The following is a 13220-nucleotide window of genomic DNA, read 5'->3' as shown; positions in this document are numbered from 1 at the left end:
AAGCATCTTTTCTTGAGTTTATTATTCACTTGTATATCTTCCTTGGAGAAATGTCTATTCAGATCATTTGTCTATTTTTAAATTGGTCTATGTGTCTTTTTATTATTGAGTTTTAGGAGTTTATGCATATTCTGGATATAAGGTACCTTCAGTTCAGTTCAGTCACTCAGTCGTGCCCGACTCTTTGCGACCCCATGAATTGCAGCACGCCAGGCCTCCCTGTCCATCACCATCTCCCGGAGTTCACTCAAACTCACGTCCATTGAGTCGGGGATGCCATCCAGCCATCTCATCCTCTGTCGTCCCCTTCTCCTCCTGCCCCCAATCCCTCCCAGCATCAGGGTCTTTTCCAATGAGTCAACTCTTTGCAAGAGGTGGTCAAAGTACTGGAGTTACAGCTTTAGCATCTTTCCTTCCAAAGAACACCCAGGGCTGATCTCCTTTCAAGTGGACTGGTTGGATCTCCTTGCAGTCCAAGGGACTCTCAAGAGTCTTCTCCAACACCACAGTTCAAAAGCATCAATTCTTCGGTGCTCAGCTTTCTTCACAGTCCAACTCTCACATCCGTCCATGACCACTGGAAAAACCATAGCCTTGACTAGACGGACCTTTGTTGGTAAAATAATGTCTCTGCTTTTGAATGTGCTATCTAGGTTAGTCATAACTCTTCTTCCAAGGACTAAGCATCTTTTAATTTCATGGCTGCAGTCCCCATCTGCAGTGATTTTGGAGCCCAAAAAGATAAAGTCTGACACTGTTTCCCCATTTATTTCCCATGAAGTGATGGGACCAGATGCCATGATCTTAGTTTTCTGAATGTTGAGCTTTAAGCCAACTTTTTCACTCTCCTCTTTCACTCTCATCAAGAGGCTTTTTAGTTCCTCTTCACTTTCTGCCATAAGGGTGGTGTCATCTGCATATCTGAGGTTATTGATATTTCTCCCAGCAATCTTGATTCCAGCTTGTGTTTCTTCCAGTCCAGCGTTTCTCTTGATGTACTCTGCATAGAAGTTAAATAAGCAGGGTGACAATATACAGCCTTGACATACTCCTTTTCCTCTTTGGAAACAGTCTGTTGTTCCATGTCCAGTTTTAACTGTTGCTTCCTGACTTGCATATAGGTTTCTCAAGAGGCAGGTCAGGTGGTCTAGTATTCCCATCTCTTGAAGAATTTTCCACAGTTTATTGTGATCCACACAGTCAAAGGCTTTGGCATAGTCAATAAAGCAGCCAAGAGATGTTTTTCTGGAACTCTCTTGCTTTTTCCATGATCCAGCGGATGTTGGCAATTTGATCTCTGGTTCCTCTGCCTTTTCTAAAACCAGCTTGAACATCTGCAAGTTTGCAGTTCACGTATTGCTGAAGCCTGGCTTGGAGAATTTTGAGCATTACTTTACTAGCGTGTGAGATGAGTGCAATTGTGCGGTAGTTTGAGCATTCTTTGGCATTGCCTTTCTTTGGGACTGGAATGAAAACTGACCTTTTCCAGTCCTGTGGCCACTGCTGAGTTTTCCAAATGTGCTGGCATATTGAGTGCAGCACTTTCACAGCATCATCTTTCAGGATTTGAAAGAGCTCAACTGGAATTCCATCACCTCCACTAGCCTTGTTTGTAGTGATGCTTTCTAAGGCCCACTTGACTTCACATTCCAGGATGTCTGGCTCTAGGTACCTTACCAGATATATAATTTGCAAACACTTTCTCTCAATTTTCTTGTTGTCTTTGCACTCCTTTTTTATAAGTAATCTTTTAAAATATCTATTTATGTATTTATTTATTATTTGACTGCACTGGGTCTTAGCTGAGCTGACCATCTCTGCAGCATGCAAACTCTTAGTTGCAGCATGTGGGATTTAGTTCCCTGACCAGAGACTGAACCTGGGCCCCCTCCTTGGGAGCATGGAGTCTTAGCCACTGGACCACCAGGGAAGTCCCATCTTTGCATTTCTTGATAGTGTTCTTTAAAGCACAAAAGACTTTAATTTTAATGAAATTCAAATTATCTTTTTTTCTTTTGTTGCTTTTGCATTTGGTGTCATATCTAAGGATCCTTTGTCAAACTCAAGTTCATGATGATTTTCTCCTGTTTTCCTCTGAGAGTTGTGTTGTTTTAGCTTTTAATTTGAGTCTTTGATCCTTTTGAGTTAATTTTATAAGTATTAATAGTATGATGTAAGGATTCCATTTCATTCTTTTGCATATGATTACCTAATTTGTGCAGCATGACGTGTTGAAAAGATGATTCTTTCCCACATTAGTCTTGGTGTCCTTGTTGAAAACTAGCTGATTACAGTCACGTGAGTTCATTTCTGGACCTTAATTCTGTTTCACTAATTTACATGTGTATCTCATGCCAGCACCACACTTTCTCGATTATTGTTGCTTTGTCACGCAGAGTCAGACAAGACTGACGCGACTTAGCAGCAGCAGCAGCAGTAAGTTTTGAAAGCAACAAGTGCTGAGTTCTCCAACTTTGTTCTTCTTTTTCAAGAATGTTTTTGTTCCCCTGGATCCTTTGAACTTCCATATGAATTTTAGAATCAGCTTATACATTTCTACAAAAAAGTCAGCTAGGATTCTGATAGGAATTGTGTTGAATCTGTAGATCAATTTGGGGAGTAGTGCAATTTTAACAATGTTAAACCTACCAATACACAAATAAAGATGCTTCTCCAATTATTTATACTTTCTTTAATATCTTTTGAGAATGTTTTATAGTTTTCAGAGTATATGTTTTATACTTCTTTTTGTTAAATTTATTCTATGGATGCTATTGTAAATGGAATTGTTCTCTTAATTTCATATTTGTTTTTAGTTGTACAAGTATAAAAAATACAATTAATTTTTATGTACTGGTCTTGAAATCTTCAAACTTGCTGAACTTGTTTGTTGGTAGATACCTTAGGATTTTCATATACTTCAAGATCACATCATCTGCAAAGAAAGATAGTTTTACTTCTTCCTTTCCAAATTGCATACCTTTTATTTTAATTAAGTACCTAATTGTACTTGCTAGAATCTCCAAAGTTGAGTAGAAGTGGTGAGAATGAATATCCCTGTCTTGTTCGACCTTTCGGGGAAAACATCCAGTCTATTACCATTAAGTATGATGTTATCTAAGGGGTTTTTGTAGACACACTTTATCAAGTTGAGGATATTCTCTAATATGTTGTGTTTTTTATGATGAAAGGACATCAGATTTTGTCAAATGCTTTTTTCCTTGCCTCTAGAGATGACAATGTGGTTTTGTCTTTTTATTCTACTGATACAGTATGTTACATTAATTGATTTGAGAATGTTAAGTCAACTTTGCATTCTGAAATGCATTTCATGTGGTCATAGTGTACAATTCTTTCTTACACGCTGTATTTGGTTTGCCAGTATTTTGTTTAGGACTTCTGCTTCTGAATTCTTAAAAGATACTGGTCTGTGGTTTTCTTCTGATGGCTTTGGTTTTGGTATCTAGATAATACTGGTCTCATAGAATGAGTTGGAAAGTGTTCCTCTCTTATTTTTTGGAAGAATTTATGTGAAATTAGTATCAAGTCTTCTTTAAATGATTGGTAGAATTCAGCAGTGACGTTGTCTGGGCCTGGGCTTTTCTCTGTGGCAAGTTTTTTATTACTAATAGAATCTCTCTACTTGTTATAGATCTATTTAGACTGACTATTTCTTCCTGAGTTTATTTTAGTATTATGTCTTTCTAGAAATTTTTCTATTTCATGTATATATTCTACTTTATTGACATACAACTATTCATTGTAATCCTTCCTTGGCGTTATCTAATGGATTTTGGACTGAATTGTTTAGGAAAGAGAGGGGAAGAAGTGAAAGAGATGAGAGGGAGAAAAAAGAAAAAGGAAGAGGGGGAAAGAGATGAGGGTATTTGTTATAAAGATGCCCTGAATAATGTCTCCCAGTGTGTTCTGCACTCTGCTCACTACTCAGCTAGTGCCACTCGCCAATCCCCCACCCCCAGATAATAATATAGTATGTATTAAGTGCTTATTATATGCCAGAGCCCTAAAGACTTTCCACATATAATTCATTTAATTCTTATAACAACCTCATAAGGTAACTATTATTATTTTCTCCCCTTTACAGAGACTGAGCATAGAGAGGTTAAGTTACTTGCCCACAGCCTCATGGCTAGTTGGTAAAGTAAGGATAAAATCCCAGGCTGTTTGCCTCCAGGACCAATACTCTTAATCCCTACACTTCACTAAGACAAGCTTAGAATTCATTTGCTTAGTTCTTCTGACCCTGAAGGAGGTTCGAGAGAACTTGAAATACAGCGATTTTTTTTTTTTTGGTAACCACTGACAACTCTAAATGCTTCTGGATAAGGAAACTGTCCTATTCCTTTGCTTTCAGCTCTTACTACATAGAGATTTAGTTCAATAAATGAACTAAAAGATCTCCACTGCCTGGCTAGTATTAATGCCACAGGGCTCTTAGGTAACAGGGTTACCACAGATGATTCTACCTGCCTAATAATAAGAATCATTTTCTGAACAGTGAAAACAAGGACACAAATATCTATAGCTATATACACAGAAGAGCTGATCAAAGATATTTGAAACTCCATAATCAGATTTATTAGATTTATTTTTGCTTTATCCTGATCTTGGTATAGAAAGCCTATACCACCGGTTTAAGAATTGGCCTAGGGGCTTCCCTGGTGGTCCAGAGGTAAGAATCCTCCTTGCAATGCAGGAGACACCAGACCGATCCCTCGTCTGGGAAGATCCCATACGCCTTGGAGCAATTAGGCCCATGCGCCACAACTACTGAAGCCTGTGTGCCTAGAGCCTGTGCTCTGCAACAAGACAGCCATTGCAACAAGAAGCCAAGCATTGCAACTAGAGAGCAGCCCCTGCTCGCCACCAGTAGAGAAAAGCCTGCACGGCAGCGAAGACCCAGTGCAGCCAAAAATAAAACTAACCAAATAAATAAATAAAAATTTTAAAAAGTAAGAATTAGTCTAATGAAGGACGCACAGAATCTATGCAAAGACAATTATTGCACTTCACTGTCAGAAATTAAAAACTGGAGTAAATGGAGGCGGATTCATTTTGATATTTGGCAAAACTAATACAATTATGTAAAGTTTAAAAATAAAATAAAATTAGAAAAAAAAAAACTGGAGTAAATGGATACATATATCATGTTGCTGGTTAGGTAGACTCTATGTTAAAGAGAACATAATAATAAATAGGAATAAGTAGGAAAGAAGATCAAGTAATATGTGCAGTGATTCTCAATCTTGCCTACATATTAGAACCACTTAATTTATAAATTAAAAAAAAAAAATCTACGTTGGAGTCCCACTGCAGACCAAGTAAATAAGAATCTCTGGAAAACAGTTGAAGTGATTCTAATGTTAGTTAGGGTTGAATACTTCTATGCTATAAAGGAAAAGAGAAAATGGTTTAACTGAAGTACCTGCCTTAATAGAATTGAAAATGGAAAGTGTGACCCAGGGATCTCCCTGGCAGTCCAGTGTTTAAGACTCTGTGCTTTCATTGCCAAGGACACAAGCCACCCCTGGTTGGGGAACTAAGATCCCATAAGTCTTGTGGGGGAGGGGGAGGTGCAGAGGGGAGTGTGATCCAAATCTGTCTAAGCCAGGTAAAATAAAAATAGTATGAAAATAATTTTTTATTCACGAAATGTTGAAAAATACATTTTGGGGAAAGCCGGGTGGGATGAATTTGAAAACTGGGATTCACATGTATACACTATTGATACTATGTATAAAATAGATACAGTTTATTCCCTTTTATTGGTGGATAGTGCAGGAGCAGGAGCCCCACAGGCAGGCTGCTTGGGCTTAGCCATATGTGAGCTGCCGCCTGGGGACTGGCTGGGCTGCCCACGCTGAGGCAGTGAGCGGTTGTGTGCAGCCCATGGCCCAGCCCCCACCACTGTCGCAACTGGCTGCTAGCTCCTGAGCCAGGGAAAGAGAGGTGGAGCCAGTGCAGCCACCAGCCCAGAGAGCTGATTTCTAGATTGCAGGGAGAAATATCAGCAACCTCTGATATGCAGATGACACCACCCTTATGGCAGAAAGCGAAGAGCAAATAAAGAGCCTCTTGATGAAGGTGAAAGAGGAGAGTGAAAAAGCTGGCTTAAAACTGAACATTCAAAAAGCTAAGATCACGGCATCCAGTTACATCAGTTCAGTTCAGTTCAGTCGCTCAGTCGTGTCCGACTCTTTGCAACCCCATGAATCGCAGCACGCCAGGCCTCCCTGTCCATCACCAACTCCTGGAGTTCACTCAGACTCACATCCATCAAGTCAGTGATGTCATCCAGCCATCTCATCCTCTGTCATCCCCTTCTTCTCCTGCCCCCAATCCCTCCCAGCATCAGGGTCTTTTCCAATGAGTCAACTCTTTGCATCAGGTGGCCAAAGTACAGGAGTTTCAGCTTTAGCATCATTCCTTCCAAAGAACACCCAGGGCTGATCTCCTTCAGAAAGGACTGGTTGGATCTCCTTGCAGTCCAAGGGACTCACCAGAGTCTTCTCCAACACCACAGTTCAAAAGCATCAATTCTTCAGCGCTCAGCTTTCTTCACAGTCCAACTCTCACATCCATACATGACCACTGGAAATACCATTGCCTGGACTAGATGGACCTTTGTTGGCAAAGTAATGTCTGCACATCACTTTATAGCAAATAAATGGGGGAAACAATGGGAACAGTGACAGACTTTATCTTCTTGGGCTCCAAAATCACTGTGGACAGTGACTGCAGCCATGAAATTGAAAGATGCTTGCTCCTCGAAAAAAAAAGCTATGATGAAACTAAACAGCATATTAAAAAGCAGAGACATCACTTTGCAGACAAAGGTCCATATAGTCAAAGCTATGGTTTTTCCAGTAGTCACATACAGATGTGAGAATTGGACCATAAAGAAGGCTGAGCCTGGAAGAATTGATGCTTTAGAACTGTGGTGTTGGAGAAGACTCTTCAGAGTCCCTTGGACAGCAAGGAGATCAAACCAGTCAATCCTAAAGAAATCAGTACTGAATATTCATTGGAAGGACTGACATTGAAGCTGAAGTTCCAATACTTTGGCTACCTGATGCGAAGAGATAACTCATTAGAAAAGAACCTGATGCTGGGAAAGACTGAGGGCAGGAGAAGAAGGGGACAACAGAGGATGAGATGTTGGAAGGCATCACCAACCCAATGGGCATGAGTTTGAGCAAACTCTGGGTGATAATGAAGGGCAGGAAAGCCTGGCGTGCTTCAGTCCATGGGGTCACAAAGAGTTGGACACGACTTAGCAACTGAACAACAACAACAACTAAAATAGATAACTAATGAGAACATACTATATAGCACAGGGAACTCTACTCAATGATCTGTGGTGACCTAAATTGGAAGGAAATCCATAAAAGAGGGGATATGTGTATATGTACAGCTGATTCACTTTGCTGTCCCACAGAAATTAACACAACATTGTAAAACTCCAATGAAGATCAATATAAAAGAAAGGAAAATACATTTCTCCACATTTAAATGTATCATAATAATTTGCAAATTGGTTTAAAAGTATTCAACTGTAATAGTTTAAAATCAGCTTTAACATGGATGATTTTGTGAAAAGGGAGTGGCTTATTTAAAGGCTAAGGAGGTGGTACTTGAGCAAGTAGATTTATTCCTCCAAAATTGTTGGGATTCCCAGAGTAACAAAAAGGAAAAGAGACCTAAAACTGGATAAACTGTTGATGGAAAGGGTGTTCAAAAGTTAGTTGGCCGTTTCATTAAAGGCCTTATCCAAATAAAGGATCAGATTTTCCCCCCAAACGACATGTCTTCTCTTAGCAATACCACAGCAAGCAAAGGAAAAAAATTACATTTCTGAAACATTTGCCCCGCCAAATTTGAAGTGGAATCTGGGAGAAAGAATTTGTTCTTTTTTTTTTTTTTTTTTAAAGAATTTGTTCTTTATGGTGAGAATTATTTTCCCTAACCCCAAAGAAAGAGACTGAGAGAATGCACTCTTGCCTTCAAAGGTGAGGGCCTCAACCCCAGCTATCTGTCAGGCATTTCCAGAATTCTCTGCCATAGACATGGTTAAATGATGTATTGGGTCAACTGAAGATTCAGAGGGCATGAGGCTACCCAGGGTTGTAGTCAATGCCCACCCTGTTCTTTCCTGGAAAACAGGATTGCTTTACTTACTTAAGGGAGTGAATTGATCAATTTCTGGCATGTTTCTCATTTAAAAGCCAAAACTCAACCTGGAAGCTAATCTGATCTTTCCTTGCTAGAACTGAAGTTCAGACACCATGGGGAGTTTCTCCCAAGAGGCTATCCAGCACATCCATGGTGCTCTCAACAACAGTTTGATGAAGTATTGATTGGATGAAGAAAAATATCCTAATGTCAACGGACTATTTAAACAAGAAGATACTGCTTGGCCACTGACTGACTGGAAATGTTCTTGATAGACTCCTTTGGTTCAAAAGAACTTTTTAATGTCATGTGGGGGTTTATCATAAAGATGCATCTACTGAGAAATCTAGAAAATGCCAATCAACCAGGCATTTTCTCACGGTCTCATGGAGAAGAGGGACCCGAATATAAACGGATCTCACAGCCAGAACCAGGATCCAAGGCAGCTCTAAGGAACTGAGAAGCTGTGATGGTGGGTTTTTACTCTAGGGGCCGATCACTCATGGGTCTCAGCTATTCCCCAAGCTCTCTGCTTCTCTGTTTCTGTCCACCTTTCTGCCAGCTCCAACTGACATTCTCTCTTCTATTTTGTATCCTTTTCTCTGCTTCATGGCGTGCATCCTCATATGTGTGTGTGCTGTCATGTTCGACTCTTTGCAACTCTTGGACTGTAGTCCACCAGGTTCCTCTGTCCATGGGAATCTCCAGGCAAGAATACTGGAGTGGGTTGCCATTTCCTCCTCCAGGGGATCTTCCTGACCCAGGGATCAAACCTCTGTCTCCTGTGTCTCCTGCATTGACAGATGGGTTCTTTACCACTGAGCCACGTGGGGCCCCTGCTTTTTCAGAACAGTGGGCTTTCCTGGCCCCTGTTGTACCTCATCACCACTCTCCTTCAAGCTTCACCTCCCACTGCTAAGTACATAATTTTCTCAGTATTTATCAGTTCAGAGCCTTGAAGAATTTGATTGTCCTGATCAACTTTTTGTTCTAGGACTTGTCACAGGACACTGGCTAGCTTAAGGTTTGCCAGTTCTTGGGTCAATCGCTCAGCCCTGGTCCAATCAGCATGGTATAAAGTGGGCTACCAAGGAGTGCTCTGTAAGTGGGAGCTATGAGCCAGAGTCCTCCCTAGAAAGGGCTCTGATATGGTATCTGATCCACATGACAAGTATATAGACGAGGAGATGGATGGATGGATAGGCAGACAGGAACACTTTGTCCTCAGAAAGGTAAAGAACAATCGATTAGGGAAAGAGAGAGAAACTTAATGTAGGTTGAACAACTGAGCAAAGAGAGAAGTGTATTTGCATGGTGGAATATTTCAATGAGGTCGGACTTCAACCCAGGGATGCCCTCAACTAGTCACTGCACTCAGGAGCTGGGAGCTAGCTGAGTTCAAACCTCTTATTAACATTTTGACTTTCCTCCCCACCATAATGCTGTGGGTAAACTAGGCTTTTTCTGGAAATGCTGTCACTATTAGGAGAGATCACTTTAGACCCTTTTGGTTTTTTTTACTCTTCAGTGTTTATACTCAACTAAATAAGCTTATTTTTTTTTTTAAAGAAACTATCAAGGCTTATCTAGAAGGCTAAGTGCACACGAAATCATGAGTAACCTAAATGATCTCTAATGTATTTAATTAGATCACCCATCTCTAGGCAGAATATTCATTTTTCTTAATTTGAAATCAGACCACATCTTTGACTAATCTCCCAGTTTACAAGTTATTCCTGGATGGTCTTACTTAGGTAGTGTGGCACGGAAGCAGAGTCCACTGCAGCAGCACTAGGTGTATTATCGCTCTGTTTCCCAAACTAGTATCTTTGGAGCATAACTTGAAAAGAGACTTACTTATTAGAAAACTTATTTTTTTTTTTAACCACGCTGCACCACCACATGTGGGATGTAGTTCCCTGACCAGGGATGGAACCTGCATCCCCTGTGGTGGAAGCTCAGAGTCTTAACCACTGGTCCGCCAAGGAATTCCCTAAAACTTCCTTTTTATTACTATACTTATTTGATACATTTCATTCTCTAAATCAATTGACTTTTCAAAGATCAACAGCATTATAATATTCTCTTAGCTAAACAGTCATTTGCAATCTCCATTTCTGATTTCTTGCTTTTTGGTGGGGAGGGAGTGGAACTTTATCACCTCTTGCTGCTAAGTCGCTTCAGTCGTGTCCGACTCTGTGCGACCCCGTAGACGGCAGCCCACCAGGCTCCCCTGTCCCTGGGATTCTCCAGGCAAGAACACTGGAGTGGGTTGCCATTTCCTTCTCCAATGCATGAAAGTGAAAAGAGAAAGTGAAGTCGCTCAGTCATGTCCGACTCTGTGCGACCCCATAGACAGCAGCCCACCAGGCTCCTCCGTCCATGGGATTTTCCAGGCAAGAGTACTGGAGTGGGGTGCCATTGCCTTCTTCTGTCACCCCTTAGCACACTATGTAATTGTTTTCTATTGTTTGTCTCCCCTTACTACATGTAAGCTTTGTTGCTGTTGTTCAGTCACTCAGTTGTGTCTGACTCTTTGTGGCCCCATGAACTGCAGCATACCAGGCTTCCCTGTCCTTCACAATCTCCTGGAGCTTGCTCAAACTCATGTCCATTGTCTTGGTGGTGCCATCCAACCATCTCGTCCTCTGTCCTCTTCTCCTCCTGCCTTCAATCTTTCCCAGCATCAGGGTCTTTTCTGAGCTCTTTGCATCAGGCAGCCGAAGTATTGGGGCTTCAGCTTCCTCATCAGTCCTTTCAATGAATATTCAGGACTGATTTCCTTTAGGATTGACTGGTTTGATCTCCTTGCTGTCCAAGGGACTCTAAAGAGTCTTCTCCATCACCACAGTTCAAAAGCATCAGTTCTTTGGTGCCCAGCTGTTTTTATGGTCCAACTCTCACATCTATACATGACTATGGGAAAAACCATAGCTTTGACTAGACAGACCTTTGTCAGCAAAGCAATGTCTCTGCTTTTTAATATACTGTCTAGGCTTGCCATAGCTTTTCTTCCAAAGAGAGTTTTTAATTTCATGGCTGCAGTCACCATCTGCAGCGATTTTGGAGCCCAAGAAAATAAAGTCTGTTACTGTTCCTTTGAGAAAGAAAGCTCTTTGAGAGCAAAACATTTTTTAATCTGTTTTGTTCACTGATTAGCAGTGAAACTGATTAGCACTATTAGCAGTGACTAATCGTACCTAGAATTTGGATGTGGAAGGTACTCAAATACTTGTTAAAAGAATTTCAAATGGATTATCATCGGTATTTCCTCTATGGTTATCTTCCATTTTGCAGTGAAAGGGCCAAACTCTTCTCTGAACTTTTGTACCTTCTGTTTTTTCTCTTTCTGGCTAAATCTTACCTATCCTTCAGGGTCTTCCTTGGTGGCTCAGACAGTAAACAATCTGCCTTAAGTGCAGGAGACCCAGGTTTGATCCCTGGGTCAGGAAGATCCCCTGGAGAAGGGAATGGCTGCCCACTCCAATATTCTGGTCTGGAGAATTCCATGCAGAGAGGATCCTGGAGGGCTATAGTCCATGCAATCACAAAGAGTCAGACACAACTGAGTGACTAACATTTACCTATCCTTCAAGCAACAAAATCAATACATTGTTGTAAGGCAGCAGTTACATGCAAGACACTGTTTCAGCACACAAATCAACTTTCAAAAGCAATGTACCACCCATTTCTTAAAAACTGGAGGCTTTAAATGCCATTCATCACAAACTAAATACACTAATATTCATTTACACTAAAAGTCATCCATACCATAATTGCATTTTCATAATATTGGAATGATTCAAGCATCCTGCTAAAATTGGATTAGCTAGAGCAGACGTGAAATGCTGGAAAGGCTGTTATGAATCTTTTCCAAGGATTCTGGTTCTGAATTCCCTGGGGACATCTTTGTTGTGTCTTATTTTTATTCTTGCATGAATCCACTCAGTTCACTCATACATCTAATAATTATTAAACATCAGCTGTCATGTGGGTTCTTCAGTAGCTCAAACAGTAAAGAATCTATGCAGGAGATCCAGGTTCAATCCCTGGGTCAGGAAGATCCCCTGGAGAAGGGAATGGCAACCCACTCCAGTATTCTTGGCTGGAGAATTCCAGGGACAGAGTCTGGAGGGTTCCAGTCCATGGGGTTGCAAAGAGTCAGACACAACTGAGTGACTTTCACTTTTTCTGTCATGTACCATTCAATAACAGGCAAGTCCTATAGAAAATCCTTTTCATTGCTGGCACTAGGAAACTTTTTTCTTGTTGAAAGACTATAATATAATCTTCACAAAAGTAGGTTTTGTAATATCCTCAACAACTAAACAGTATCTGATCCATGGTAAATGCTCAAAATGCTCTAGTGCACAACCCGACAGTCAACATACTGAACACACAAGCCTATCCACAACCCTGCTGGGAGGGTTGATCTAACTGTGCCAGAGCCAGGAGGCTTGCATTTAAACTGTGGTAGGCAGTACTCTTGCCTGGAAAATCCCATGGATAGAGGAGCCTGATGCGCTGCAGTCCATGGGGTCGCTAAGAGTCGGACATTACTGAGTGACTTCACTTTGACGCATTGGATAAGGAAATGGCAACCCACTCCAGTGTTCTTGCCTGGAGAATCCCAGGGACGGGGGAGCCTGGTGGGCTGCTGTCTATGGGGTCCCACAGAGTTGGACACGACTGAAGCAACTTAGCAGCAGCAGCAGGCAGACTCCTAGAATGGCTCTCCAAAATGCCCCACTCTAATTCCTCAGACTGTGAATAAGAGACACTGCATCTGTGATGTTACATTACCCAGAAAAAGGGATTTGCAGATATAATTAAGGTTGTAATCAGTTGACTTTAAGTTAATACAAAGGAAAATTATTATGGTAAAACTAATATACACCCTTTAAAAGCAGTTTTGTTTGGCTTATAGCAGAAAAGGAAGTCAGATTCCAAGAATGAGGGTTCAATGCACCATTGCTAGCTTGAAAAGGGAGGAGGCCATAGCATCAAGAAATGTGAATGGCTTTTAG

Source organism: Bos grunniens, chromosome 1 (genome assembly GCF_055505025.1).
Source record: "Bos grunniens cultivar Pamir isolate PY7600 chromosome 1, Bosgru_T2T1.0, whole genome shotgun sequence".
In the NCBI taxonomy this organism is placed as follows: Eukaryota; Metazoa; Chordata; class Mammalia; order Artiodactyla; family Bovidae; genus Bos; species Bos grunniens.
This window is presented reverse-complemented; position numbering follows the sequence as displayed.